Source organism: Hyla sarda, chromosome 5 (assembly GCF_029499605.1).
Source record: "Hyla sarda isolate aHylSar1 chromosome 5, aHylSar1.hap1, whole genome shotgun sequence".
NCBI classification, from domain to species: Eukaryota; Metazoa; Chordata; class Amphibia; order Anura; family Hylidae; genus Hyla; species Hyla sarda.
The window spans coordinates 367,376,720-367,387,814 of NC_079193.1; the positions used below are offsets into that span (position 1 = coordinate 367,376,720).

Genomic DNA, 11,095 nt, shown 5'->3' on the forward strand with positions numbered 1-11,095 from the left:
ATCGCGAGCGGGCACGTCACGCATCGCGAATCGCATCCCGGCTTGGAACATTATCGCAGCGCACCCGGTCGGCAGGTCTGACCGGGGTGCTGCGAATAGGAGAATGCTGTGAGCGCTCCGGGGAGGAGCGGGGACCCGGAGCGCTCGGTGTAACAACTTGGATTGTAGCTTGAGTACAGGTATGATTATTAATACCTGACTAGGTAAATTAAGCACATTTTCTACACTTACAGCTGGTCTTTAGTGCGCTACGTTATTATCATGTATGAATGTCAATACACAATTATAATTAAAATTTCAGGTTTCTACAGGACATTTCTATAAACTGAGTGATGTTTGTCATACTATTATATATATTTATGTACACACATATATTATAATTTTATTTGTTTTATACTGTTTTCTTTTTGGTCATACTGTTGTAATGGCCTTGTTTATTATATTGTAAAAATTCTTGAAAAATTCAATAAAAACCATTTGAACCTAGTGGTTAGCTGCATGTTTTTTTCTCTGCTTCTCTTATCCTCTTGTCCCCTTTTCCTTTTCTCCCTTTCCTCCCTTAGTCAACACTTGTCACATTCCTGTTTTCAACATATCCACCATGATGCCTTACAGTATCCCCACCACACCTACCACCACCAGTCCCACTAGTGCTATGCTCGGCCACTGAATCCCCCTCCACCACATTAGCAACACACTCCAAAGGCTGACCGTGACCCAACTCCTTCTTGTAGCTATTTTTCTCCTTAGCACTAGTGGGGGAGGCAAGAACAGAGATGATGGAGCAAACCTTTTAGGACGGACATTTCCACTTCGCCATGTAAACTGTAGACAATGAGGAATCTACTGCCATATTTGGAGTCGGGAAGGAATTTTTCCCCCTAGTATGTGGTTATTTGTCTTCCTCTGGATCAACCCAGTAGGGACACAATAGGGATATAGGTTGAACTTGATGTCCATTCTGCTTATGGTCTTTTTTTCAACCTTATGAACTTTGTTACTGTGTTATCTGGCTTAAAGGGGTATACTCCACCCCAAGACATCTTATCCCCTACCCAAAGGATAGGGGATAAGATGTCTGATCACCGGGGGTCCCACCGCTGGGGACCTCGGCGATCTCCCTGCTGCTGGTATTCATTTAGAGCGTAGGGGGAAGCACCAGCTTAGGAGCGTAGGGGGAAGCACCACTAGACAACCTCTAGTTATGACACTAAGAACGTGCACTCAACTTCTTTGGTCAATCATGGAAAGGCCTGTTCTGAATGAAACCTGTACTGTGAAACTGCTGTATGGTCTTCACTGCCATGATGCAGCTCAGTTTCAGGGTCTTGTCAATCTTCTTATCATTTTTAGATCCTCAGAGATTTTTGCCATGAGGTGCCATGTTGACCTTTTAGTGACCAGTATTAGAGAGTGTGAGAGCGATAACAGCAAATTTAAGACACCTGCTTCCCATTCACACCTAAGGCTAATTGGGCCCAGTCATTGACATGCTGGAAGATGTAGTTTTGCAACAGCTTGAGGTAGGTAAATGAAGAAAGGTAGTCCAGCAGTCCCTTAAAACGTAGATCCTTTATTTCACTTTTCTTTAAAAATACAGAGCACACACCATCCACCTTCACCTGGTCAGCAAACAACTCCTATGGACGCGTTTCGAACGCATGCGCGTTCTTGATCACCACCTTGATCACCACAGCTTGAGGTACTCTGATTGTACCAATCTCCAGCTCTCCCTGGTGGTGCCGACGAAACAGAAATAAAAAAATTAGCAAATGTGCAGACAAAACGATCCCTTAAAGAAAACAAAATTTTCTAATCTTTTCTTTGCGACCACAAAATCTTGATAGTGTTTACCTTAATAATTATGACAGGCCTTCAAGAACATCTCCAGGCGCTGAAGAATGATGGCTACATCTGTAGGCTTCACTAAGCCAGTATTTATGGCCACTTGTTCTGTAGCTAGCTCCCGATGCCGATCCCCTTTTGTCTTTTAAATTACTCTTGAATGTCAGTCCAGACATCATAAAGATTTAAGCGCGGGGATTTATCACTGACCTTCAGCAATTTATATCAGCCACTTGAGTGTGACTAATCACTATTAGTCATGAGGAGGACTTCCGAGGCACGTGAAGGACATACCTGTGAAGGCGATGTATATCAGCGGATAACTAGACTGGCCAAAGGATCTGCAAATAAACAAGAGAAAAGGGAAGAAGAAAATGCGGAATAAATCACATGACTGGGAAGGCTGTAGACGAGCACTTCAACGAGACAACCTGGAACGTAGAAAATTCATTGTCACCTCGTTGCAAATTTCCACATAATGCGGCGCTCCATCCATCACGCCGGATTACACGATCTGCTTTATTCACTGTGGGAGCTGCAGATTGTATGCTATACTATACGACTATAAAACAGGGGAAGTTCAAAGGATGTTTTGTATCTTATTGCTGGTTGCTTTCTTTTTTATTTGTGGATCTTATAGGGGTATTCCGGCTAAAGACATCTTATCCCCTATCAAAAGGGACCCCCCCCCCCCGTGATCCCCGTCACGCCACGCCCCCTCCATTCATGTCTATGGGAGTGAGTGTGGTGTGACGTCGCGTCTCCAGTCCCGGAAACACAGAGGTTTCCCAGACTGGAGCAACCACGAATAGAATGCAGATACTGCACGGAGATTGGAGGAGGGGGCTCCCAGCAGCGGGCCCCCCGCTATCAGAAATCTTATACTCTATGGATAGGGAATAAGATGTCTTTGGCCGGAATACCCCTTTAACCCCTTAAGAACCAAGGGTGTACCTGTACACCCTGAGTCTGCTCCCATTCTATAACGCGGGGCCCCGGTGTCCTAGCGGGTCGGGCCCAGCCATTGTCCGGGACCAGTGGCTAATAGTGCGCAGCACTGATCGCTGTGCCGCGCACTTTTAACCCTTTAGACGCGATGTTCAAAGTTGATCATCGCATCTAAAGTGAAACTAAACTACCCCCGGCTAGCTCAATGGGCTGTTCGGGACCGCCGCGGTGAAATCGCAACATCCTGAAAAGCTGTAGGACACGAGGAGGGTCCCTTTACCTGCCTTGTGGTGTCCAATCACCGAATGACTGCTCAGTGCCTGAGATCCAGGCATGAGCGGTCAAGCGGCAGAATCATAAATCAATGGTTTCCTATGAGAAACCATTGATCAATGTAAAAGATCAGTGTGTGCAGTGTCATAGGTCCCTATGGGAGCTATAACATTGCAAAAAATAAGGGAGGAAAAAAAAAGTTAATAAAGATCATTTAACCCCTTCCCTAATAAAAGTTTGAATAACCCCCCTTTTCCCATTAAAAAAAACAAAACTGTGTAAATAAAAATAAGGGGTATCGCCGCGTGCGGAATTGTCCAAATTATAAAAATATATTATTAATTAAGCGGCTCGGTCAATGGCGTACGCGCAAAAAAATTCCAAAGTCCAAAATAGTGTATTTTTGGTCACTTTTTATAACATGAAAAAAATGAATAAAAAGGGATCAAAAAGTCCAATCAATACAAAACGCTAAAAACTTCAGAACACAGCGCAAAAAATTTGCCCTCATACCGCCTTATACGCGGAAAAATAAAAAAGTTATAGGGGTCAGAAGATGACAATTTTAAACATATACATTTTCCTGCATGTAGTTATGATTTTTTCCAGAAGTACGACAAAATCCAACCTATATAAGTAGGGGATCATTTTAACCGTATGGACCTACAGAATAATGATAAGGTGTAATTTTTACCGAAAAATGCACTGCGTAGAAACGGAAGCCCCCAAAAGTTTGAAAATTGTGTTTTTTCTTCAATTTTGTCTCACAATGATTTTTTTTTCCATTTCGTCATATGTCATTACAAAGTAGAAATGGTGGTGCAAAAAAATAAGCCATCATATGGATTTTTAGGTGCAAAATTTAAAGAGTTATGATTTTTTAAAGGTAAGGAGGAAAAAATGAAAGTGCAAAAACGGAAAAATACCTGGTCCTTAAGGGGTTAAAGTCAAGTCGCACATTGACTCCAGTGTAACCTAATGTAAGTTCATTTTATTATTTTTAACACTTGTTTTTATATATTTTGCAGTACACAAAGATCTCCTGTTGAGGTGCAAACTGTAAGCAAGGTGCTGTAGACTGATCTGATATCATGTGTCTCTATAATGTATGTTGAGTGTTTTGCCATGAATGGTCTCTGGGTCAAAGGCTTTAAAGGAAAACTGTCACCTTGATCACCCACACTAAACCCAATACACTGGTTTATAGTGTGGGTGACCAGGAATCCAAAGAGGGGTCACTTACTATAATCGGCGCTGTTGTTCCCAAAATATTGGCTGGTGAAGTTCCCCTTCTGAATTCAGGTAGTTGTACGCAGGAGGCGTGGCCCCGCCGGCTGGCCACCCCTGTTTCTTCCCGTCTTCTCAATCAGCCGTCCCTTTAGTTAGCATATTCATATTCTGTGACTCCACGTCCTAGTGATGTGAGTCGCATGTCACGCGCATGCGCAGGTAGTTTACATACAGCTCTCACATGACTACAGCTCTCACATGACTACAGCTCTCACATGATTACAGCTCTCACATGACTTCAGCTCTCACATGACTACAGCTCTCACATGACTACAGCTCTCACATGACTACAGCTCTCACATGACTACAGCTCTCACATGACTTCAGCTCTCACATGACTACAGCTCTCACATGACTACAGCTCTCACATGACTACAGCTCTCACAAGACTACAGCTCTCACATGACTACAGCTCTCACATGACTACAGCTCTCACATGACTACAGCTCTCACATGACTACAGCTCTCACATGACTACAGCTCTCACATGACTACAGCTCTCACAAGACTACAGCTCTCACATGACTACAGCTCTCACATGACTACAGCTCTCACATGACTACAGCTCTCACATGACTACAGCTCTCACATGACTTCAGCTCTCACATGACTACAGCTCTCACATGACTACAGCTCTCACATGACTACAGCTCTCACATGACTACAGCTCTCACATGACTACAGCTCTCACATGACTACAGCTCTCACATGACTACAGCTCTCACATGACTACAGCTCTCACATGACTACAGCTCTCACATGACTGCTTTCAGCAATCAGAGATCAGGACAGGATGTAAACTCAGGAGCTGTATGTAAACTGCCGGCGCATGCGCTCTACCGACAGAGCGCAGCGCCCACGTGACATGCCACACACGTCACTAGGACATGAAGTCGCAGAATATGAATATGCTAACTAAGGGGACGGCTGATTGAGAAGACGGTAAGAAGCAGGGGCAGCCAGACGGTGGGGCCCCTCCTCCTACGTGCGACTCCCTGAATTCAGAAGGGGAAATTCACCAGCCAATATTTCGGGAACCACAGTGCCGATTTTAGTTAGTGACAGTTCCTGGTCACCCACACTATAACCCAGTGTATTGGGTTTAGTGTGGGTGATAAAGGTGACAGTTTTCCTTTAAAGGGGTCCTCTGGCGCTCAGACATCTTATCCCCTATCCAAAGGAAAGGGGATAAGATGCCTAATCACGGGAGTCCCGCCGCTGGGAACCCCCGTGATCTTGCACACCTCACCCCGTGTTCGCTCCGGGTCTGATTACTGTCGATCAAGGGGCCGGAGCATTGTGATGTCACGGCTCCGCCCCTGTATGACGTCACGCTCCGCCCTCTCAATGCAAGCCTATGGGAGGGGGTGTGGCAGCTGTCACATCGGGGGCGGAGTAGTGACGTCACAATCTTCCATTTCCGTGGTCAGAACCTCCAGCGCTGCTGGAAGCAGATATAGGTGGGTGCTGCATGCTATATTGTGGGAGTCCCCAGCAGCGGGACCCCCGCGGGGGTGAAGTACCCCTTTAAAAGGGTTTTTTGGTTGTTAAAAATATATTCCCCATCCACAGGATAGGGTATAATTGTTTCATCCTTAGAGCAGGGCATGTTTCTTCCTGCTGAATGCTCCGTCCCCCACCTTTCGAGATGAAATGGTCTTGGCCATGAAGGCCCGCTCAGCCAATCACCGACTAAAGCAGGACATCACTGTCGAGAATAGTATGTCTTGGAAGGTGGGGGCAGAATTGTACAGCAGGGAGAGATGAGCCCGTTCTGAAGATCAGAAATGTATCCCCTATCCTGTGGACCCCTCGTAATCAGCCACTTAGTCCCTACTCGGTGCCCCCTCCCCCCCCCCCCCCGTGATCAGATACTTAAGTTTTATCTGGTAGACCCCCGTCTTGTGATAAGACTCTTATGTCTTTTCCAGTGGACCCCCCTCTTGTGATCAGACACTTATGTGGTGGCCCAGTACAGGAGTTGGACCCCTGTACCCTAGCTGCCATGTCCAGACTCCATCCTGTGACCCCTGGGCCCTCCCTCACCCATGTGTTATATATATCACCACCAGTGCCTATGTTATAAAATGTATTGTATATATAATGTGTTATACCTTTAAGAGATGTTGTCATGTGATTGTAACCAGGGAAGGTACCAGTGACCATGTGACCTACAGGGTGACCTATGGGACCCCTCTTAGTCTCCCCCATATAACCCCTGGGAGGGGCTAGTTCACTCTCTTGGAGCTCTTAGTCTTTTCCTGCTTAGCTGAGTTGCAGTGAGGTCAAGACCTGTAAGAGTGTGTCTGGAGTCCAGAGGAGGCCAAAGTCTACCACGGAGGCACGGATCCACAAGTCCACTACCCCTCCAGGTCCAAGTCAAAATCTGGTAAGATACAAACAGGGTATAGCCAGTCTCAGTCAAGTCAGTCCAAGTCAATCTGTCTCAAGTCAGCATGGCCGTGCATCAAATTGTCCAAGTGCACTATAGGTCCCAGCAAACCCTGTGGTCTCTGAAGTCACTGGTCATCTCTTTGGGTCTAGCCAAGCTGTTTATACTGTTACACCTGTCTGACTCAGAAAAGCCACCGTTCTTCCGTAACTTGGCGTCGGAGTCATTATTTGCCCCGCACCTAGCCCAGGATCCAGTGTCTCTACGTCGAGTGGTGCAGAGGTTAACCACGCCCTGGCGTCACGAATACAAGGGGTTTATGCCATCTGCCCCTAGGGTAAGAACATCTGCCCTCATCACACCCTCACCCCACTTGTAAGACAGGTAGATAAATCCTGGTAGTTAGGGTCCTGTCAAGGTATTGAAGACTTCCACTGTACGGGAGATTCTTGCAGGATGACCAGAAAGAGTAGATTTGAGATATGCCTCTCCTCAGAGCACACAACACACCTGAATTACACTGTAGCTCAGGAACAACTAGACTCATCCCCAACTACACTATATGAGTGAGACTTTAGGGGTTCCCATTGGCAGCCCGGGTCATATCGGGTTTACACTGCTCTTTCTTAAGGGTACAGTAACACATTAATAACATATATACAACTAATAGAATTAATCAGAAAAATACATTACTTTGTAATAATGTTCGAATATAATTTATATAACAGTAAGTCTCTGGTGGGCACAACACCTTGTGCTGCAAAGCTGCCCGAAGCAGTTCAAAGCCACAGGACAGCCATTGGTGGTAGGATATCACAAAATATCTTACAAAATGAGGATAAGTTCACATATAGTAAAATCAAAACCCAAACACTGCAGTAAAGTACCGTAGATATATAAAAAAAAATGGGTGTATTTTTTAACTAACAATGAGGGTGATATTAAAAAACTGAATTTACATATATTTTTGCATATACTTTGCGAGGCCAGTTAAGGGGCGTAGCTCCAATCGCTGAAAAAATAAATTGCGTAGAGTGAACATACATTAATAAATATAGTTATTTTACTAGCTTTCTGTGGTCTATTATGCTTTGGCCTATTATGCTTTCCTTTTGCTTCTGATCAAAACTGTCTGTTCTGTTGTATTCATTGTCCCACTTCCTGTTTACTGTACACCCTGTAATGAACTTCCTGTTTCTGCTGTACACTCTAGCTGGGAATTCAGCCAACCCCACTTCACTTTCTTGACTATAACCACTCCCATTACATCCACAGTAACCTTCCACATAGTAGGAAAAAAGATAGAGTTGGCTGAATTGCTGGCTAGAGTGTACATCAGAAACAGAATGTACACTAGACAGGAAGTGGGGCAACGAAGACAACAGAGCTGACAGTTTGCATCAGAAGCAGAAAATCAAGTCAGATCATTTCAGTTTGTCTTTGGGTTTAACCCCGGTGAAGATTTAGGGGGAGATTTATCAAAACCTGTCCAGAGAAAAAGTTGCTGAGTTGCCCATAGCAGCCAATCATTTTTGAAAAGGCCTCTGAAAAATCAAAGTAGCGATCTGATTGGTTGCTGTGGGCAACTCAGCAACTTTTCCTCTGGACAGGTTTTGATAAATCTCCCCCTTAATCTTTACGGCTTACAGCGCAGACATTTTCATAAGATACGCCATATCGTGGTGTACTGTGCTGGGATTGGTTGCTATGAGCTGTGCTGTAAGTGGTTGCTATGAGCTGTACAGGAATTGGTTGCTATGGGCTGTGCTGGGATTGGTTGCTATGGGCTGTGCTGGGATTGGTTGCTATGGACTGTGCTGGGATTGGCTGCTACAGGCTGTGCTGGGATTGGTTGCCATGGGCTGTACATGAATTGGTTACTATGGGCTATGCTGGGACTGGTTGCTACGGGCTGTGCTGGAAATGGTTTTTATAGGCTGTGCTGGGATTGGTTGCTATGGGCTGTGCTGGGATTGGTTGCTATGGGCTGTGCAGGGATTGGTTGTTATGGACTGTGCTGGTATTGGTTGTTATGGACTGTGCTGGGATTGGTTGCTATGGGCTGTACTGGGCTTGGTTGCTATGGGCAACTAAACCAGTTTTGCTGTGATTTTCAGTCACAGTCATTGTCGTTACTGTAACTTCAGGACTGTATAAGTCGTTTATTTATTGGCGGTGCCCCTTTTTATCATCAGGACAGATAGTCTATTGTGAGGTGTGAACTGGGGCTCTGACGTCTTCTCTCCAGTGCTGCACGAATCCCGATGATACTGAACAAACTCTGTCTCTCGGCTTTGGCATCACTTTATATGGAGTATAAATACTGCTGTCTCACCTCATCTGTGCCAGATAATGTTATGATAGTATAAATCTTTCCCCGCTGTAAGTCTGGAGCGTCGCAGATCACCTTAAATTTTGGGGAAGTGTTAGATTTTTTAGGAGTTTGTGTCAGACTGCAGATACAGAAAGCTGGCTGCGGAAACACGAACATAAAGTCTATAACCGGAGGAGTGCGGCTCGGAGACCAATAACTATTTGTACACAGCTTAATATTTGCTTAATTATAGTGCACTCCGAGGAGCGGGGACGTGGTTTATAAAGGCCAAGTATCCACCGCAATATATTACGAGCCGCAGTCATCAATGGTCGTAACTCCAGGCGGAAGCTAAAAATGTGGTGTAAACTCTGTACAAACTCCCCACTGCTCATCTATATCATCATGATGGGCACATAACTGAGGAAAATAATAAACTCTAGTGCATTTACATACGAAGATACCCAGGTTATACCAGCTGTATATATATAATTATATACAGTATATACCCAGGTTATACCAGCATGGCCCATATCACTATGAACAGGAGATATATAACTTATACCAGCTGTACCTATATAAGTATATACAGTATATACCCAGGTTATACCAGCATGGTCCATGTGACTATATACAGGAGATATATAACGTATACCAGCTGTACATATATAATTATATACAGTATATACCCAGGTTATACCAGCATGGTCCATATCACTATATACAGGAGATATATAACTTATACCAGCTGTACCTATATAATTATATACAGTATATACCAGGTTATGCCAGCATGGTCCATATGACTATATACAGGAGATATATAACGTATACCAGCTGTACATATATAATTATATACAGTATATACCCAGGTTATACCAGCATGGCCCATATCACTATGAACAGGAGATATATAACTTATACCAGCTGTACCTATATAAGTATATACAGTATATACCAGGTTATACCAGCATAGTCCATGTGACTATATACAGGAGATATATAACGTATACCAGCTGTACATATATAATTATATACAGTATATACCCAGGTTATACCAGCATGGTCCATATCACTATATACAGGAGATATATAACTTATACAAGCTGTACATATATATTATATACAGTATATACCAGGTTATACCAGCATGGTCCATATCACTATATACAGGAGATATATGATTTATACCAGCTGTACATATATATTATATACAGTATATACAGGTTATACCAGCATGGTCCATATCACTATATACAGGAGATATAGAACTTATACCAGCTGTGCATATATAATTATATACAGTATATACCCAGGTTATACCAGCATGGTCCATATCACTATATGCAGGAGATATATAACTTATACCAGTTGTACATATATATTATATACAGTATATACTAGGTTATACCAGCATGGTCCATATTACTATATACAGGAGATATATAACTTATACCAGCTGTACATATATATTATATACAGTATATACCCAGGTTATACCAGCATGGTCCATATCACTATATACAGGAGATATATAACTTATACCAGCTGTACATATATATTATATACAGTATATACCCAGGTTATACCAGCATGGTCCATATCACTATTTACAGGAGATATATAACTTATACCAGCTGTACATATATAATTATATACAGTATATACCCAGGTTATACCAGTATGGCCCATATCCCTATATACAGGAGATATATAACTTATACCATCTGTACATATATAATTATATACAGTATATACCCAGGTTATACCAGCATGGTCCATATCACTATATACACGAGATATATAACTTATACCAGCTGTACATATATATTATATACAGTATATACCCAGGTTATACCAGCATGGTCCATATCACTATATACAAGAGATATATAATTTTTACCAGCTGTACATATATAATTATATACAGTATATACCCAGGTTATACCAGTATGGTCCATATAACTATATACAGGAGATATATAACTTATACCAGCTGTACATATATATTATATACAGTATATACCCAGGTT

The 11,095-nt window shown here is 43.2% G+C and overlaps 1 long non-coding RNA gene across 1 annotated transcript; it reads right to left on the reverse strand.

Moving 5' to 3' along the window:
- Positions 1–1,577: 1,577 nt before the first annotated feature.
- Positions 1,578–4,661, reverse strand: LOC130274452 (uncharacterized). Its single transcript, XR_008844390.1, has 3 exons — positions 4,310–4,661; positions 1,855–2,186; positions 1,578–1,733 (listed from the first exon to the last, which is right to left on the reverse strand). It is a non-coding gene; the product is annotated as an uncharacterized LOC130274452 (long non-coding RNA).
- Positions 4,662–11,095: the final 6,434 nt, after the last annotated feature.